Here is a 19647-nt window from a genome sequence, read left to right as displayed (position 1 = left end):
CTCATCTAATTAGTACTGATCTTCACAGATGTTTTTGGGATTCATTGCATATTCTCTTCTTTTTATCTTATTTGATTTTCAGTTGCTTGAGGACAAGCAACAATTTAAGTTTGGTGTTGTGATGAGCGGATAATTTATACACTTTTTGGCATTGTTTTTAGTATGTTTTTGGTATGATCTAGTTAGTTTTTAGTATATTTTTATTAGTTTTTAGTTAAAATTCACTTTTCTGGACTTTACTATGAGTTTGTGTGTTTTTCTGTGATTTCAGGTATTTTCTGGCTGAAATTGAGGGACCTGAGCAAAAATCTGATTCAGAGACTAAAAAGGACTGCAGATGCTGTTGGATTCTGACCTCCCTGCACTCGAAGTGGATTTTCTGGAGCTACAGAAGCCCAATTGACGCGCTCTTAACGGCGTTGGAAAGTAGACATCCTGGGCTTTCCAGCAATATATGATAGTCCATACTTTGCCCAAGATTTGATGGCCCAAACCGGCGTTCAAAGTCACCCTCAGAAATCCCAGCGTTAAACGCTGGAACTGGCACCCAAATGGGAGTTAAACGCCCAAACTGGCATAAAAGCTGGCGTTTAACTCCAAGAAGAGTCTCTACACGAAAATGCTTCATTGCTCAGCCCAAGCACACACCAAGTGGGCCCGGAAGTGGATTTTTATGTCATTTACTTATCTCTGTACACCCTAGGCTACTAGTTCTCTATAAGTAGGACCTTTTACTATTGTATTTTCATCTTTGGATCATTTGAGAGCTTTTGATCATGTTTTTATGATTGAACTCTCATTGGGAGGCTGGCCATTCGGCCATGCCTAGACCTTGTTCTTATGTATTTTCAACGGTGGAGTTTCTACACACCATAGATTAAGGTGTGGAGCTCTGCTGTACCTCGAGTATTAATGCAATTACTATTGTTCTTCCATTCAATTCCACTTGTTCTTGTTCTAAGATATCACTTGTTCTTCAACTTGATGAATGTGATGATCCGTGACACTCATCATCATTCTCACCTATGAACGTGTGACTGACAACCACCTCCGTTCTACCTTCGATTGGGTGAATATCTCTTGGATTCCTGATTGCACGATGCATGGTTGATCGCCTGACAACCGAGTGCTCGTCTGACAAACGAGCCAACCATTCCGTGAGATCAGAGTCTTCGTGGTATAGGCAAGAACTGATGGCGGCATTCAAGAGAATCCGGAAGGTCTAACCTTGTCTGTGGTATTCTGAGTAGGATTCAATGATTGAATGACTGTGACGTGCTTCAAACTCCTAGCAGGCGGGGCGTTAGTGACAGACGCAAAAGAATCGATGGATTCTATTCCGGCCTGACCGAGAACCGACAGCTGAATTCCGCGTGCTGTGACAGAGCATATGCAATCGTTTTCACTGAGAGGATGGGAGGTAGCCATTGACAACGGTGAAACCCTACACGAGCTTGCCATGGAAAGGAATAAGAAGGATTGGATGAAGACAGTAGGAAAGCAGAGAGACGGAAGGGAAGGCATCTTCATGCGCTTATCTGAAGTTCCAACCAATGAATTACATAAGTATCTCTATCTTTACCTTTGTGTTATTTTCGTTCATCACCATTACCAATTGAGTTTGCCTGACTAAGATTTACAAGATGACCATAGCTTGCTTCAATACTAACAATCTCCGTGGGATCGACCCTTACTCGCGTAAGGTTTATTACTTGGACGACCCAGTGCACTTGCTGGTTAGTTGTGCGAAGTTGTGTAATGCCATAGTATTGAGCTACCAAGTTTTGGGGGCTCATGACCGGGGATTATGAGAGTTGTGAAAAAGCATTGTTCACAATTTCGCGCACCAACTATCTAAATAGTGATAAAGATCTTGCTAGTATTTAAGTTTAGATATTTTGAAAATTCTATATGAAGTCTGCTGGATAAATTGATATAAAATTAAAAATATATGTGAAATGGATGTGAGAAGTTTCATAATAAATTCTCTTATAGATATTATCCAAACAATTTATGTATCTAAGCCCTTTTATTGAGATTTTTGACATGAAGTCTATTGTAGAAAGATATACATAATTAATTTACAAAATACCAAAACTATATGGAATAATTTGCATACTAAATGCTCTCTAAGTTATATCAAAATGAGAATAGATAACACTTTTGGATAGCACCACCAAATGAAACTTACAGTAATTGTGAAGGTGCATAGCATAGACCCATGATTTTAGCATACACGACATAATTTATACAAAAATTTTAATATTGGTGGTTGTGTTGTTAACTCTGTGTATATAAGAAAAATGAAATAATCAAGAATTCTTAACACGAACACCATGTTTGCGTTACGAATTATTTGATTAACAGTCAAAAAATGGTTATCTTGAGGAGCAAAGTCTTATATTAAGAGAATTTACTAAAATATCAGTATAAAAATGTTTTTTAGCTGATACTGCATCACACATGTTAAAATTAACTGTTTCGTCCAATAGAAATTAATTGTGCTATAAATAATTTTGTAAAATCTATTTTAATTGGACAAGTATTTCAATTTAGCATTTTTTTAACCAAGATCTATATCTAAACTAGCAAAACTTGGTGTTTTAATAGTTAGTCACTTGATCATTGATATTTGTTCTGTATGTTGTTATAATAAAAATTGGTTAAAATAATACTTTTTAGAAATTGAAACTGTTTGCTTCAATAAAAATAAATTAGAAGCTCACCGCATAAAAAATTATGATTACCTTTTAGTAACTCGAAAAGCATAAAGCTAAAAAGTGCTGAACTGACGGGGATATGAAATTCAATAAATAATGGCAATACCTATTCATGAGAGTAGATTATTTATTTAATGAGAATAAGTCAGATATAATGACAAATAAATTTAAATTTGGTTAAATGTAAAAATTGAACTTTTATACTTTTTCAATTGCAGATTTGACTTTTGCTTAAACAAAGCAAGTCTCCATAGTATATTAGAAAAAGTAAACAAATCAAAAATCACATCTACTGCAAAAGATTTTAATGATATTTGTTATTTACATCCTACGGAATAAACACAGTTTTCAGTGTAAAAACTAGAGAATCTATGATGTTAATAGCATCACAATGGCTATGGAAAAATATTGAGTGAAAAAATGAAATTTATTGTGTATAAAAAATGGTTCACTTAGTCAACAAGAACTAGCATTAAGAGAGTAAAGGAAAGAGTGTGCCCAGCAATTATTTAGATAAAAACATTTTAAATGAAACTCTTAGCATAAGGTACATGGTTGGTCATAATCCCAACGAAATGATGAAGTTTAGCTCAAGTAGAAAATAGATTAAATTAATGCTCAGAAACATTAATTTATATTTCTATAGAATATGTACTAATTGTTTAAAAAAAGTGGATGTATATCATTTCATTTTCACATATAAGAAATTATAAATTTTATTTTGCGAACAATAAAAATAAACCCAACACAACTGAAAAGGTAATTAGCTTAAAGCATAACATGTAATTAGCTAATTCAGCAGAAAGTTGAAAACAAAATTGCTTAAAATATTTATTTTCAGAAATTAGAGTTATTTGTTTAAACAAAAATAAAATAAAAGCTCACTACATAAAAAACTATGATTACTTTTTAGTAACAAATGTAGAACTCAACAAGTAGAAAGCTATAAAGTGTTGGGCTGATGGGTATATGCGATTCAATAAAAGAGGCAATACTTATTCATGAGAGTAGGATATTTATTTAATGAAAATTAGCCAGAGATAATGACAAATAAAATTTAAACTTCGTTAAATATAAAAATTGGACTTTCATACTTTTTCAATTACAGGTTTGACTCTTTCTTAAACAAAGCAAGTCTCACTAGTATGTTGGAAAAAATAAACAAATAGAAATCACATCCACTGCAAAGACAATCAGTTTAAAGCAAAACATGTAATTGACTAATTCAGCAGAAAGCTGTAAACTTGATAGCATAAAAAAATGAATCACACATGAAGCATATCTGTTTCAATATTACGGGACAAAATCTATTCAAGATGGTGACAAATTAAATTTATAAAACTAATTCAGACACAGTGACAAATAAAAAAATATAATTCGCTTTATGTGAAACTTAGTCTTCATATTTTTTGATGTGTAGGATCGAGGTTTGCTCAAACTTAGAAAAGCTTACCTCAATGTTTAAAACAGTAAGGTCAACTTGATCATGATATCTTTTCGTATCTTGGAAGATATTTGATTTTTGCAAGATACATGGATTAAAGCAGTGGACCAAGCCAATATGATGAAAATTCACTGATGTGTCAAGATTACACATTACCAGTATGTCAAATTTAAGTTTTAAGAGATACAAACTTCACCCAGTAGTTATACTAATCTGGTCAAATGATATATAGTGCATACATGTCTATATAAAAAGCTTAGAATGACAATACTATTTAATAGAAAGAATTAATATATACATAACAAAATCCTTTACTGATAACTATGAAAAAAACAAGTATTATTGTGTGAATAAGAGATAGTACCAGGCATCCCATTAATAGCTGACATATTAATTTATATAGGAAAAATTCTTTCTTAAAAAAAAATAAAAAAACAAGTATTGAAAATTTTGTATTTTTATATAATGTTATATTAATCTCATTCAACGTGGAATATAACATAAAATTATTCTCATCCCATTAATAGCTGACACTTTTGCATGTGCTTCCAAATTTTGTTAGAATCGACCTATCATTTAATATAATACCACATCAATAGATGTCTAGATGGGGTCTTCCTTTCTTTGACGGCTATTGGATAAGGGAGATAGATGGATCCATATTTTGTAAGGTAGTGGGCTAGAGCATTAAAAAATAGAAATGACCTTTTTGACATATTGAAATAAGAGAACAAGTCCAATAAGTTTTAACAAAGAAAGTATTCTTTTGTGAGAATAGTCATCCATTTATTGGAATTCTAGAGCAAATCCATCATGTAAATTCAATTGTAACTCAAAACGGAACACCCTACCACACAAAGTCTTATGCTTCAGTCATAAAACGGAGGTAGCAAGGTATTACGACCTCTAAACGTAAAATTATATATAATAATACTTGAAAGGAATTGTATAACGAGGAGCCTTCGAAGAAAAGTGTAAAACAAAAGTCATAGCGCTCACGTAAATAGAAAACTTACGTACGAAGAAAACTAAGGTTCATAAACATAGATATATAGAAAGTAAGAGCAGAGAGTCAAGGATACAAAATAACAAGCTCCTAACTCAGCCTGCGAAGCTAAGGCTGGCCTGGGAATATTTACATACAAAATATATATAAAACCTATAACCCAAGATATACAGAGAAACCCTAGTTCTCCATGCACCTCTAAGAGGGACAAACATAAAGTACAAGGTGGAGAAGTTATATACATATATAAATATAAGCAAAATACGCCCTTGAATCCCAAGCGTTCTTCGCTTCATCAGAGTCTCCAGAATACAGAGTGGTGCTTCTCAACCTACATCTGAAAAATAACAATATTGTATGGGATGAGATCCGGAGGTTCTCAATATGGTTAAGGTGCCCACATATATAATAAATAAGGTCCTGGGAATACTAGAGGCAATCCTAGAATGCCGACACTCAGATTGTGAAACTTAAAGAACTAAAACAAAAACCATAAATCAGGGAGGTTCTCTAAGACTTTCTAAACTTAACCAAATCCTTAAATTTAACTAAAACTTAACTAGAACCCTAAATCTCTCTATCTTTCCTCCATTCCTCCATCTCCGGTGAAATTACAAAGACAAACAAGCAGACAATGACAAACACAAGTAGAATACAAGTAATACAGATAGCAAATATAACAAATAGCATATTATAACCACTTAGTTAATTCCCAATTAATGCACAATCAAACAAAGCACACATATGCATATGATGAATGTCTATCCTACTAGCCGTGAACTCACGTGTTGATTATATCACCAGAACCCGACACATTTGGTAGTTAACTTAGACTTCTGTCTCTAGGTTGCGCATCTCCAGGAGGATCATAAACAAAGGAGAGTGCCTTTTCACATTGAAGGAGTGTGCCTTTTCACCTTCTTCTGGAGGAGATACGAAGGAGCGTACCTTTCCACATCGAAGGATCGTGTCTTTCCACCTCGCAACCAGAGAAGAATATGGGGAAACAATACGAAAGAAAGTACCTTTCTACCTTCTCCACATCCACATCACGACAAAAGAGGGAATCCTCTTTCCTCAACTTGCCATCCGAATAGATTTTCAAGTTAACACACAAGCGGGATCGCACCCAGACCTTGCCTTCTCGACCATTTTGGCCATACACACACCTCGACCATTCCGGCCACACAGAGCCATCCCCAAATGTCATCATTAATATCTCAATTCAATTACCCTAGACTTTCCTTCACTTTCAAGTAACCTTCCTTCTCATAGTTGATAGATTAATCTCATTACTAGACATACTATTTATATCTAGGGGCTAAAAGAATAAAAATAGAGGTTTAGAGGTTCGAAATTAGATTTTAAAACATAAAATTCATTTTTGCTTAAAACAGGGCTGTCGCTTACGCAAGGACTCAGATTACCATGCTCGCGTACACAAACATCTTTCTCGCGTATGCTAGATGCCTAGCCCAGAAGGGTTGGTCGCGTTGCGTACAGGCGGTCGCGTACGCAAGCCTTATGCTACAGAATTTCCAATTTCGCACTCCAAACTTTCGACGTATATAACTTTGTCATTTTAAAATATTTTCATCTGTTCTTTGAATGGCATAAACTTCACGGACTCAATTTTCATATGAAGAGGTTTGAAATAATTTGGAGGTCTGGAAGTCAAGTTATGGCTCACTGAAGTTTGGCCAAAAATCAGATTTTCACAAAGCTTATCAAACCTCTATTTTCACAAATCTCATATCTCAATACTAAAACTCTAAGCTTTTTTGACAATATCTAACCTTACCAAGTCACATTTCAATATTCAGTTCATGTCCCAAAACATCCTTAATCAATTCTCATTGTCAACTCTCTTAACCCTCTTCAGCTCAAGCCACATATAAATCATCATTCATACAAGCATCACTCTTATAAATTCAATATCATCATTATCATCGCTTATACAAGCATCATTCACCTTTCTTATCTTCTTCCGGCCTCCGACCCCAATTCACGGCCTCCGGCCCAACATTTATCAATTTATTAACATTCATAAGTTCACGTTCAAAATCCTCATCCATTAGCATCAAAATCGTCATATAGAACCCTATTTTTATCATATAACAATATTCACCAATTCATGCTCAAACCAAATCAACAATCATCATAAAAAATACTAAACCTTTAATACAATCATGCATTCCTACCTATCCTATGGTCATCTAGTCTAAGTTTTCACAAAATATTATATATTATATATGAGAAACCAAAATCATACCTTGGCCGATTTCCCGTAAAACCCGGAATGTCACAATTTGTCACCGTTCCATGACACCCAAGGTTCCAAAGTCTCACCAAATGGGTCTCCGGAGTCCAATACCAAGTCTCTAACACCACCAATTTGTTTTCAAAGTGCACAATCCAAACTAATTTCACAAAATAACACTAAAATTAGTATAGAGTTCACTAATTAGATAACTTGAAAAGGATTTTTCACCTTACCAATGCGAAATTGGGACAGAACCCAGCAAATCCACAAAGCTAATTTGCTCCTAAACACCAAAATTCAATAAACTCTCAACACCTAATCTCAACAAATTTCGAAACTGAGATGAGAATATTTGGGTAATAAAAATCAAGTTTCTTACCAAATATTTGAATGTGTTTTGCGGAGAATTCCGAGACGAATGCATGGCTGCTAACGACTCGTCAATCGGAGCTCTGGATCAAAAGTTATGACAAATTGAAATCAAAGCAAGGGTTTTGCATGTTCTTCCTCTCCCATGGCTTCTCCATCGTGTTCAGCATGCCAAATAGAGAAAGAGAGGTCTGAACTCACTTTAATAAAGTTAGTGGGTTGGGCCCACGGGTTCTGTTTGGGCCCAATTCGACCGGTTCGGCCTGTTCGGTCCAATCGTGGGCCAAATTTTTTAAAATTTGTGTCAAAATTCTTATTTTAATTTTTTCTATCTCATTAAACTATAAAGTCCATTTTCTAATTTGCTAGAAAAATAATTAATTTATTTGATAATTATTTACTAATTTCTCAGATTTTACATCCAACCCCCTAACAGAAATTTTCATCCTAAAAAATTTGCTATCAAATCATCATATGTTCCCCCTCAGATTCAACCGACTTCTTACCATTCATTTAACTATTCTCGAACACCAATGTAATATCCTATTCCTAATTCGAGCCTAAGCTAAACTCGTATGTCTCATTCTTAGTTTCGTTTAACTCTCTTAACGAGTACAACTTCCTTACCCTTCAAGGGTTCTTTCTAAATGAAATTAATCTTAATTCTTTCTAAGCTATCTCACTCACTAAACAATTCATTAATATCTTATACTGAGTTAATCTGTTATAACCTAAGCACACATTCTCACTCTGCATTCCTCGATCCTGTGTTAATCCTCAAATCATGTTCATATCTCACGACTTCATCCCCTCATCATCACTTCTCTAGAGTCACCAAAACTGTGCTTTCGGAGCGTTACTCTAATTATAAGCCACAAAGTTTCTTAATCATTCACTTACTTGGCCCGAACACTCCTTGAATCTCTCCATCTTTCTAACTAAATGTTATTGGCCTTCACCCCAGCTGTATTACCTTACTCGCGCCCATGAGATGCCATTTGCGTCTTGTCCACACTGAATAATTGATATTAAGGTGATCAGTCTTAAAATCTAAAGTCTAGTGCTTCGAATATCCAAAAGTATATTCATGAATATTTATGGTATATATGTCAAGCAGATATCCTAAATAGCATGTACAAACAGCCAGAGTATGCTCAGAAGCATAGTCAGTCCATTCTCCAGGTTCTATGGAAACGAACTGCTCTAATACCATAATGTAACACCCTACCACACAAATTCTTATGCTTAAGTCATAAAACAGAGGTGACAAGGTATTACGACCTCTAAACATAAAGTTATATATTATAATAGTTGAAAGGAATTATATAACGAGGAGCCTTCGAAGAAAAGTCTAAACAAAAGTCTTAGTCTTCACATAAATAGAAAACTTGCGTACGAAGAAAACTAAGGTTCATAAACATAGATATATAGAAAGTAAGGCAGAAAGTCAAGAATACAGAATAACAAGCTCCTAACTCAGCTTGCGAAACTAAGGCAGGTCGGGGAATATTTACATACAAAATATATATAAACCCATAACCCAAGATATACAGAGAAACCCTAGTTCTCCATGCACCTCTAAGAGGGACAAACATAAAGTACATGGTGGAGAAGTTATATGCATATATAAATATAAGAAAAATACGCCCCTGAGTCCCAAGAATTCTTTGCATCATCAGAGTCTCTAGAATACAGAGTGGTTCTTCTCAACCTGCATCTGAAAAACAATAATATTGAATGTGATGAGAATCGGGGGTTCTCAGTATGGTTAAGGTTCCCACATGTATAATAAATAAGGTCGTGGGAATGCTAGAGGCAATCCTAGAACGCCGACACTCAGATTGTGAAACTTAAAGAACTAAAACAGAAACCATAAATCAGAGAGGTTCTCTAAGACTTTCTAAACTTAACCAAGTCCTTAAATCTAACTAAAACTTAACTAGAACCCTAAATCTCTCTGCCTTTCTTCCGTTCCTCCATCTCCGGTGAAATTACAAAGGCATACAAGTAGACAATAACAAACACAAGTAGAATACAAGTAATACAGATAGCAAATACAACAAATAGCATATTATAACCACTTAGGCAATTCCCAATTAATTCACAATCAAACAAAGCACACATATGCATATAATGAATATCTATCCTACTGGCCATGAGTTCACGTATTGGTTATATCGCCAGAACCCGACTCATCTGGTAGCTAACCTAGACATTTCTCTCAAGGTTGTGCATCTCTAGAAGGATCATACACGAAGAAGAGTGCTTTTCTACATCAAAGGAGTGTGCCTTTCCACCTTCTCCTGGAGGAGATACGAAGGAGAGTACCTTTCCACATCGAAAGAGCATGCCTTTCCACCTTGCAACCAGAGAAAAATGTGGGGAAACAATACGAAAGAGAGTGCCTTTCCACCTTCCCCACATCCACATCATGACAAGAGAGGGAATCCTCTTTCCTCAACTTGCCATCCGAATAGATTTCAAGTTAACACACAAGCGGGATCGCACCCAGACCTTGCCTTCTTGACCGTTTCGGCCACATACACACCTCGACCATTCCGGCCACACACAGTCATCCCCAAATCTCATCATTAATATCTCAATTTAGTTACTCTAGACCTTCCTTCACTTCCAAGTAACCTTCCTTCTCATAGCTTAATCATATTACTAGACATACTATTAAGATCTAGGGGATAAAAAAGTAAAAAATAGAGGTTTAGAAGTTCGAAATTAGGTTTTAAAACATAAAATTCATTTTTGCTGAAAACAGGGCCATCGCGTACGCAATCACCTTGCTCGCGTACACAAGGACTCACTTTACCATGCTCGCGTACACAAGCACCCTGCTCACGTATGCTAGATGCCCAACCTAGAAAGGTTTGTCGCGTCACTACAAGTGGTCGTGTACGCAAGCCTTATACTACAAAATTTCCAGTTTTACACTCCAAACTTCCGATGCACATAACTTTCTCATTTTAAAATACTTTTCATCCGTTCTTCAAACGGTATAAACTTCTCGGACCTAATTTTCATATGAAATAGGTTTGAAATAATTTGGGAGTTCGAAAGCTAAGTTATGGCTCATTGAAGTTTGGTTAAAAATCAGATTTTCACAAAGCTTATCAAACCTCTATTTTTACCAATTTCATATCACAATACTAAAACTCTAAGACTTTTTGACAATATCTAACCTTACCAAGTCACATTTCAATATCCAATTCATGTCCCAAAACATCCCTAATCAATTCTCATTGTCAATTCTCTTAACCCTCTTCAACTCAAGCCACACATAAATCATCATTCATACAAGCATCACTCTTATAAATTCAATATCATCGCTTATACAAGCATCATTCACCTTTCTTTCCTTCTTCCGGCCTCCGGCCCAATTTCATGGCCTCCGGTCCCAATTCACAGCCTCCGGCCCAACATTTATCAATTTATTAACATTCATAAGTTCACTTTCAAAATATTCATCCATTAGCATCAAAATCGTCATATAGAACCCTATTTTTATCATATAACAATATTCACCAATTCATGCTCAAACCAAATCAACAATCATCATCAAGAATACTAAACCTTTAATACAATCATGCATTCCTACCTATCCTATGGTCATCTAGTCTAAGTTTTCATAAAACGTTATATATTATATATGAGAAACCAAAACCATACCTTGGCCGATTTCCCGTAAAACCCGGAATGTCACAATTTGTCACCGTTCCATGACACCCAAGGTTCTAAAGTCTCACCAAATGGGTCTCCGGAGTCCAATACCAAGTCTTTAACACCACCAATTTGTTTTCAAAGTGCACAATCCAAACTAATTTCATAAAATAACACTAAAATTAGTATAGAGTTCACTAATTAGATAACTTGAAAAGGATTTTTCACCTTACCAATGCGAAATTGGGACAGAACCCAGTAAATGCACAAAGCTAATTTGCTCCTAAACACCAAAATTCAATAAACTCTCAACACCTAATCTCAACAAATTTTGAAACTGAGATGAGAATATTTGGGTAATAAAAATCAAGTTTCTTACCAAATAGTTGAATGTGTTTTGTGGAGAATTCCGAGACGAATGCATGGCTGCTAACGACTCGTCAATCGGAGCTCTGGATCAAAAGTTATGACAAATTGAAATCAAAGCAAGGGTTTTGCATGTTCTTCCTCTCCCATGGCTTCTCCATCGTGTTCAGCATGCCAAATAGAGAAAGAGAGGTCTGAACTCACTTTAAAAAAGTTAGTGGGTTGGGCCCACGGGTTCTGTTTGGGCCCAATTCGACCGGTTCGGCCTGTTCGGTCCAATCGTGGGCCAAATTTTTTAAAATTTATGTCAAAATTCTTATTTTAATTTTTTCTATCTAATTAAACTATAACAGTCCATTTTCTAATTTTGTAGAAAAATAATTAATTTATTTTCTAATGATTTACTAATTTTTCGGATTTTACATCCAACCCCCGTAACAGAAATTTTCATCCTAAAAAATTTGCTATCAAATCATCATATGTTCCCCCTCAGATTCAACCGACTTCTTACCATTCATTTTACTATTTTCGGACGCCAATGTAATATCCTATTCCTAATTCGAGCCTAAGCTAAACACGTATGTCTCATTCTTAGCTTTGTTTAACTCTCTTAACGAGTACAACTTCCTTACCCTTCAAGGGTTCTTTCTAAATGAAATTAATCTCAATTCTTTCTAAGCTATCTCACTCACTAAACAATTCATTAATATCTTATACTGAGTTAATCTGTTATAACCTAAGCACACATTCTCACTCTGCATTCCTCGATCCTGTGTTAATCCTCGAATCATGTTCATATCTCACGACTTCATCCCATCATCATCACTTCTCTAGAGTCACCAAAACTGTGCTTTCGGAGCGTTACTCTAATTATAAGCCACAAAGTTTCTTAATCATTCACTTACTTGGCCCGAACACTCCTTGAATCTCTCCATCTTTCTAACTAAATGTTATTGGCCTTCACCCCAGCTGTATTACCTTACTCGCGCCCATGAGATGCCATTTGCGTCTTGTCCACACTGAATAATTGATATTAAGGTGATCAGTCTTAAAATCTAAAGTCTAGTGCTTCGAATATCCAAAAGTATGTTCATGAATATTTATGGTATATATGTCAAGCAGACATCCTAAATAGCATGTACAAACAGCCAGAGTATGCTCAGAAGCATAGTCAGTCCATTTTCCAGGATCTATGGGAACGAACTGCTCTAATACCATAATGTAACACCCTACCACACAAATTCTTATGCTTAAGTCATAAAACAGAGGTGGCAAGGTATTACGTGTAACACCCTACCATACAGAGTCTTATGCTTAAGTCATAATTCAAAGATGGCAAGGTATTACGACCTCTAAAATAAAAGTTTAGTATATATAGTAGTATGAATGATTGATTATAACTAGGAGCCTTTGTAAAAAAAGGGTAAACAAAAAAACGCAACTCGAAAGCGTAACACTCCGATCGATAACGTAACGAACAAGGATAACCAACGCGTGATTATATATATACAAAGGAGTGTTAAAAACAGGGATATCAAGACTCAAGATCCGGCTGCGAAGATAACCGGTCCGAGCATAACAATATATACATATGATAAAAATAAGGAAAATCCCAAGGAAACCCAAAGGGACACCAATACATAAAACCTATTCTCCAAAATTCTCCCATAAGAGGAGTCATCACAGTTTGTATTATTTAATGGAGATAAAAGTATCTAAGCGAAACATATAAACCAAAACATAGCCCCGAGAACAAAGGATCTTCGCAAATCTAGAAGTCTCCAGCATGCCTCAGCGAGAAACCTCACGTCCTGCATCTGAAAACCACAAAATCCGCATGGGTGAGAACCAGAGGTCCCCAGCATGGTAACAGCTTCCACATATATAATACATAATAATGGAGGAAAGCCAAAGGCAATCCTAGAACTTCCTCCAGATAATATCAAAGCTTATAAACAAGCTAAACCATAAAGGGCATCTGACTAAAGATTCTTCAGTCTAACTAATACTTCCCTTTCCAATTCCTTCAGACCTCCCAACCACCAGCAGGAGTATAATGTAGCAAACACAGTTATATCAAACAAAGAATATACAAATAGGAACAGTTAAGGCATTTAGACAATTAGCAAGTATTATGCAGTCAAATAGGCAATCTCAAACAATTCATATAGTATGCATATGATGAATGCCTGTTCCTAGTGGCTGATGATATCATCTTGTCGGTTATAGAGCCAACCCGACAAGTCCTGGTCGCTAACCATTGGACTGTCCCTCTGTCATGCATCCCCAACTCGAGTTATACTCGTCATAAACTTGATCATAATCATGATTTATATCCATCACCTTCACTGGTGAATATATACGGGGGCGAGCTCATCTGGGTCTTTCACAGTGCCCGGCCACACTTACGACATAGGGTCAGCAGAGTATCAAGTCTCAATCTGGAGCACGTGGTGGCTAGCCACTGCTACTACCCAGGGAAACTCGTATCTCAGATAGTGGAAGTGCAAATCACAATTATCAATAGATCAGCATAAACATGCATGAATTCTCATCCATGGATCAACATCCATATCAGCCATCCGGCTCACGGTTAAATCCATGACCAGCCAATATTTATAGCATACACAGCTATTCCGGCTCACGGTTCAATCCAGAACCAGCCAATTCATAAACAATTACGGCCCTTCGGCCAATGGCATAACAAGCACTTCCACCACCATCCTCCACATCTCACATAATCATCAATGATCCTCACTGATTATTCATCTTCCCCTTGCTTCATTCGCAAGTTACCTCATTCACTAGCCCATTTCTAATAGCTAGGCATATCATAATGATTTAAGATATAAGTGGTGAGATCGGAGGCTTAGAAGTATGAGATTTGGCTTTTAAAACTCAAAAATTAACTTTGGGATGCAAACAGGGCCACGCGTACGCGCACCCCACGCGCACGCGCGGATAGCCTCAAAACTTCATCGACGCGCAAGCGTCAAGCACGCTAACGCGTGGATTAAAAATTTGCCAATCGACGCGTACGCGTCAACCACGCGTACGCGTGGGTGTTCTCGTGCCCCAGGCACAACACTGGCACAGTTCTGGCATGACTCTCTGAAAAATGGCTGGGCATTGGGTGCAGCACCATCGGCGCGCCCGCGCACATCACGCGCTCGCGTGGGTGACGCTTTCTAGAAGATCGGCGCGTACGCGCCAGGTGCGCCCACGCGCAAGGGGTCATTCTGCTAAAAATTTTCTAAGTTAAAATCTGCAGAATTCACAGATTTAGACCCCAATCTTCCGACGGACATAACTTCCTCATTTTAAATCATTTTTCACCCGTTCTTCGAACGGCATGGACATCCCGGATCCAATTTCATTTCTAAATAGATTTGACACAAAACAGAGATCCGTAGTCCAAGTTATGTCCCACCAAAGTATGCCCAAAAACCATATTTTTCATAAAAACCACAAAGTGCCATTTTTAAAATAAGCCATTTCCAACTCTTTTCAAAATCAATCAAGACATGCCATTTTCATCCCTTTTCTTTGAAATCAATCTAAATATATCAAATTTCACATCAAGCCTCCTCAACTCACACATTGGCACATCACCACAATTTACAAAATCACTATCTCATCATTTTAACCCACTTCACACAAGTGGCTCAAACTCAAACATATTGACATATCATATACTACCCCTCATGCCAATTCTCAACAACACCAATTCCAATAAATCATTATTGTACACAATCAACATCATACTCACCATCAACATGGTTCCACCCACAATTCAACCATAACCAATCATCAAGCATATATCACAACATGCATATTTCTCATACATCATACCACCAAGGCATCAATAATCGTCATCACATATATGACCACATCATATATCTCAATCATTCAACAACATCAACCATTCAATGCCTATCTTAGGGCCTCTAGCCTAAGTATTTCCTACCACATTACATATTAGATACGGGAAACCGAAACCATACCTTAGCCGATTTTCCCAAGCTCACCCGGAGCAATTCCAAACCACTTATCCACAAGCTCTCAAGGCCTCAATACCTCCAAGAACAGATTTTTCACCACCAAGCCCTTTCCAAACTTTTCAAAATCACCAATCAAGCTCCAATATCCACACATACACAACCTAAGCCACAACCATCATACCCATACACAACATCTCAAAACCCAAACATTATAAAACAACAAAATTACACTAGGGTTAAGAACCTTACCACACCCAAGGTCCAAGGAGACAAGATTAACCTTCTCCTTCAAGAGAGTTGGGTCCTATAACATCAAAGAATCCAAAATCTCAACATTTCACCCATGAAACTCGAAAATAAGGGCTGAGATTTCGAACAGCAACACGTGGCTTACCTCAAGATTGGTTGCATGGGTTTTGTAGAGCTCTCCGCGGTGAACGCGTGGCCGCAAACAGAGCGGCAATCGGAGCTCTAGATCAAAAGTTATGGTGGTTTGAAGATCAACCAAGGGAGAGAACTTGAGAGAGTGTTCTTCCTCCCTTTCTCTCTAATTTCAGCTTGTGTGTGTAACAAATAAGGAGAGAGAGTGCTGAAAAATAGGGTTTTGGTTAAGTTATGTTGGGCCAAGGGCCCACTTTGGGTCCAATTGGCCCGGTTTGGCCCGTTCGGTCCAATCTTGGTCCGAATTCTATAAAATTGATACCAAAATTCTCGTCTCAATCTCCTCTATCACATTTAGCCATAAAAATCACATTTTAGCCTTTCCAGAATAAATTCTCATTTATGGGTTAATTAGCCGTTAATTAACCGGGTTTTACATTACGACCTCTAAACATAAAGTTATATATAATAATAGTTGAAAGGAATTGTATAACGAGGAGCCTTCGAAGGAAAGTCTAAAACAAAAGTCGTAGTCTTCACATAAATAGAAAACTTGCGTACGAAGAAAACTAAGGTTCATAAACATAGATATATAGAAAGTAAGGCAGAGAGTCAAGAATACAAAATAACAAGCTCCTAACTCAGCTTGCGAAACTAAGGCAGGTCAGGGAATATTTACATACAAAATATATATAAACCCATAACCCAAGATATACAGAGAAACCCTAGTTTTCCATGCACCTCTAAGAGGGAAAAATATAAAGTACATGGTGGAGAAGTTATATGCATATATAAATATAAGCAAAATACGCCTCTGAGTCCCAAGAATTCTTCGCATCATTAGAGTCTCTAGAATAAAGAGTGGTGCTTCTCAACCTGCATCTGAAAAACAGTAATATTGTATGTGATGAGAATCGGGGGTTCTCAGTATGGTTAAGGTTCCCACATGTATAATAAATAAGGTCTTGGGAATGCTAGAGGCAATCTTAGAACGCCGACACTCAGATTGTGAAACTTAAAGAACTAAAACAGAAACCATGAATCAGAGAGGTTCTCTAAGACTTTCTAAACTTAACCAAGTCCTTAAATCTAACTAAAAATTAACTAGAACCCTAAATCTCTCTGCTTTTCTTCCGTTCCTCTATCTCCGGTGAAATTACAAAGGCAAACAAGTAGACAATAACAAACACAAGTAGAATACAAGTAATACAGATAGAAAATACAACAAATAGCATATTATAACCACTTAGGCAATTCCCAATTAATTCACAATCAAACAAAGCACACATATGCATATAATGAATATCTATTCTACTGGCTATGAGCTCACGTATTTGTTATATCGCCAGAACCCGACTCATCTCGTAGCTAACCTAGACATTTCTCTCGAGGTTGCGCATCTCTAGAAGGATCATAAAGGAAGAAGAGTGCTTTATATATCAAAAAAGTGTGCCTTTCCACCTTCTCCTGGAGTAGATACGAAGGAGAGTACCTTTCCACATTCGAAAGAGCGTGCCTTTCCACCTTGCAACTAGAGAAGAATGTGGGAAAATAATACGAAGTAGAGTGCCTTTCTACCTTCCCCACATCCACATCACGACAAGAGAGGGAATCCTCTTTCCTTAACTTGCCATCCGAATAGATTTCAAGTTAACACACAAGTGGGATCGCACCCAAGACCTTGCCTTCTTGACCGTTTCGGCCACATACACACCTCGACCATTCCGGCCACACACAGTCATCCCCAAATCTCATCATTAATATCTCAATTCAGTTACTCTAGACCTTCCTTCACTTCCAAGTAACCTTCCTTCTCATAGCTTAATCATATTACTAGACATACTATTAAGATCTAGGGGATAAAAAAGTAAAAAATAGAGGTTTAGAAGTTCGAAATTAGGTTTTTAAACATAAAATTCACTTTTGCTGAAAACAGGGCCGTCGCGTATGCAAGCACCTTGCTCGCGTACACAAGGACTCACTTTACCATGCTCGCGTACACAAGCACCCTGCTCGCGTATGCTAGATGCCCAACCTAGAAGGGTTGGTCGCGTCACTACAAGTGGTCGTGTACGCAAGCCTTATACTACAAAATTTCCAATTTTACACTCCAAACTTCCGATGCGCATAACTTTCTCATTTTAAAATACTTTTCATCCGTTCTTCAAACGGTATAAACTTCTCGGACCTAATTTTCATATGAAATAGGTAGTGAAATAATTTGGAAGTTCGAAAGCTAAGTTATGGCTCACCGAAGTTTGGCTAAAAATCATATTTTCACAAAGCTTATCAAACCTCTATTTTATCAATTTCATATCACAATACTAAAACTCTAAGCCTTTTTGACAATATCTAACCTTACCAAGTCACATTTCAATATCCAATTCATGTCCCAAAACATTCATAATCAATTCTCATTGTCAATTCTCTTAACCCTCTTCAACTCAAGCCACACATAAATCATCATTCATACAAGCATCACTCTTATAAATTCAATATCATCGCTTATACAAGCATCATTCACCTTTCTTTCCTTCTTCCGGCCTCCGGCCCAATTTCATGGCCTCTGGTCCCAATTCACGGCCTCCGACCCAACATTTATCAATTTATTAACATTCATAAGTTCACTTTCCAAATCCTCATCCATTAGCATCAAAATTGTCATATAGAACCCTATTTTTATCATATAACAATATTCACCAATTCATGCTCAAACCAAATCAACAATCATCATCAAGAATACTAAACCTTTAATACAATCATGTATTCTAGCCTATCCTATGATCATCTAGTCTAAGTTTTCACAAAACATTATATATTGTATCTGAGAAACTAAAACCATACCTTGGCTGATTTTCCTTAAACTCGGAATGTCACAATTTGTCCCCATTTTACGACACCCAAGGTTCCAAAGTCTCACTAAACGGGTCTCCGGCTCCATAGAGTCCAATACCAAGTCTCTACACCAATTTGTTTCCAAAGTACACAATCCAAACTAATTTCACAAAATAACACTAAAATTATCATAGGATTCACTAATTAGATAACTTAAAAAGGATTAAATGTTCCTTACCTTACCAATGCAAAATTAGGAAAGAACCCATCAAATCCATAAAGCTAATTTGTTCATAAACACCAAAATTCAATAAACTCTGAACACCTAATCTCAACAAATTTTGAAACTGAGATGAAACGATTTAGGAAAGAAAAATCGAGTTTCTTACCAAATAGTTGAATGGGTTTTGTAGAGGATTCTGAGGCGAACATGTGGCCAATGACGGCTCGTCAATCGGAGCTCTGAATCAAAAATTATGGCAAATTGAAATCAAAGCAAGGGTTTTGCATGTTCTTCCTCTCCCATGGCTGCTCCATCGCGTTTTGCATGCCAAATAGTGAAAGAGAGGTCTGAACTCACTTTAATAATGTGA

Source organism: Arachis hypogaea, chromosome 5 (genome assembly GCF_003086295.3).
Source record: "Arachis hypogaea cultivar Tifrunner chromosome 5, arahy.Tifrunner.gnm2.J5K5, whole genome shotgun sequence".
Lineage (NCBI taxonomy): Eukaryota > Viridiplantae > Streptophyta > Magnoliopsida > Fabales > Fabaceae > Arachis > Arachis hypogaea.
Note: the sequence above shows the minus strand (reverse complement) of the source record.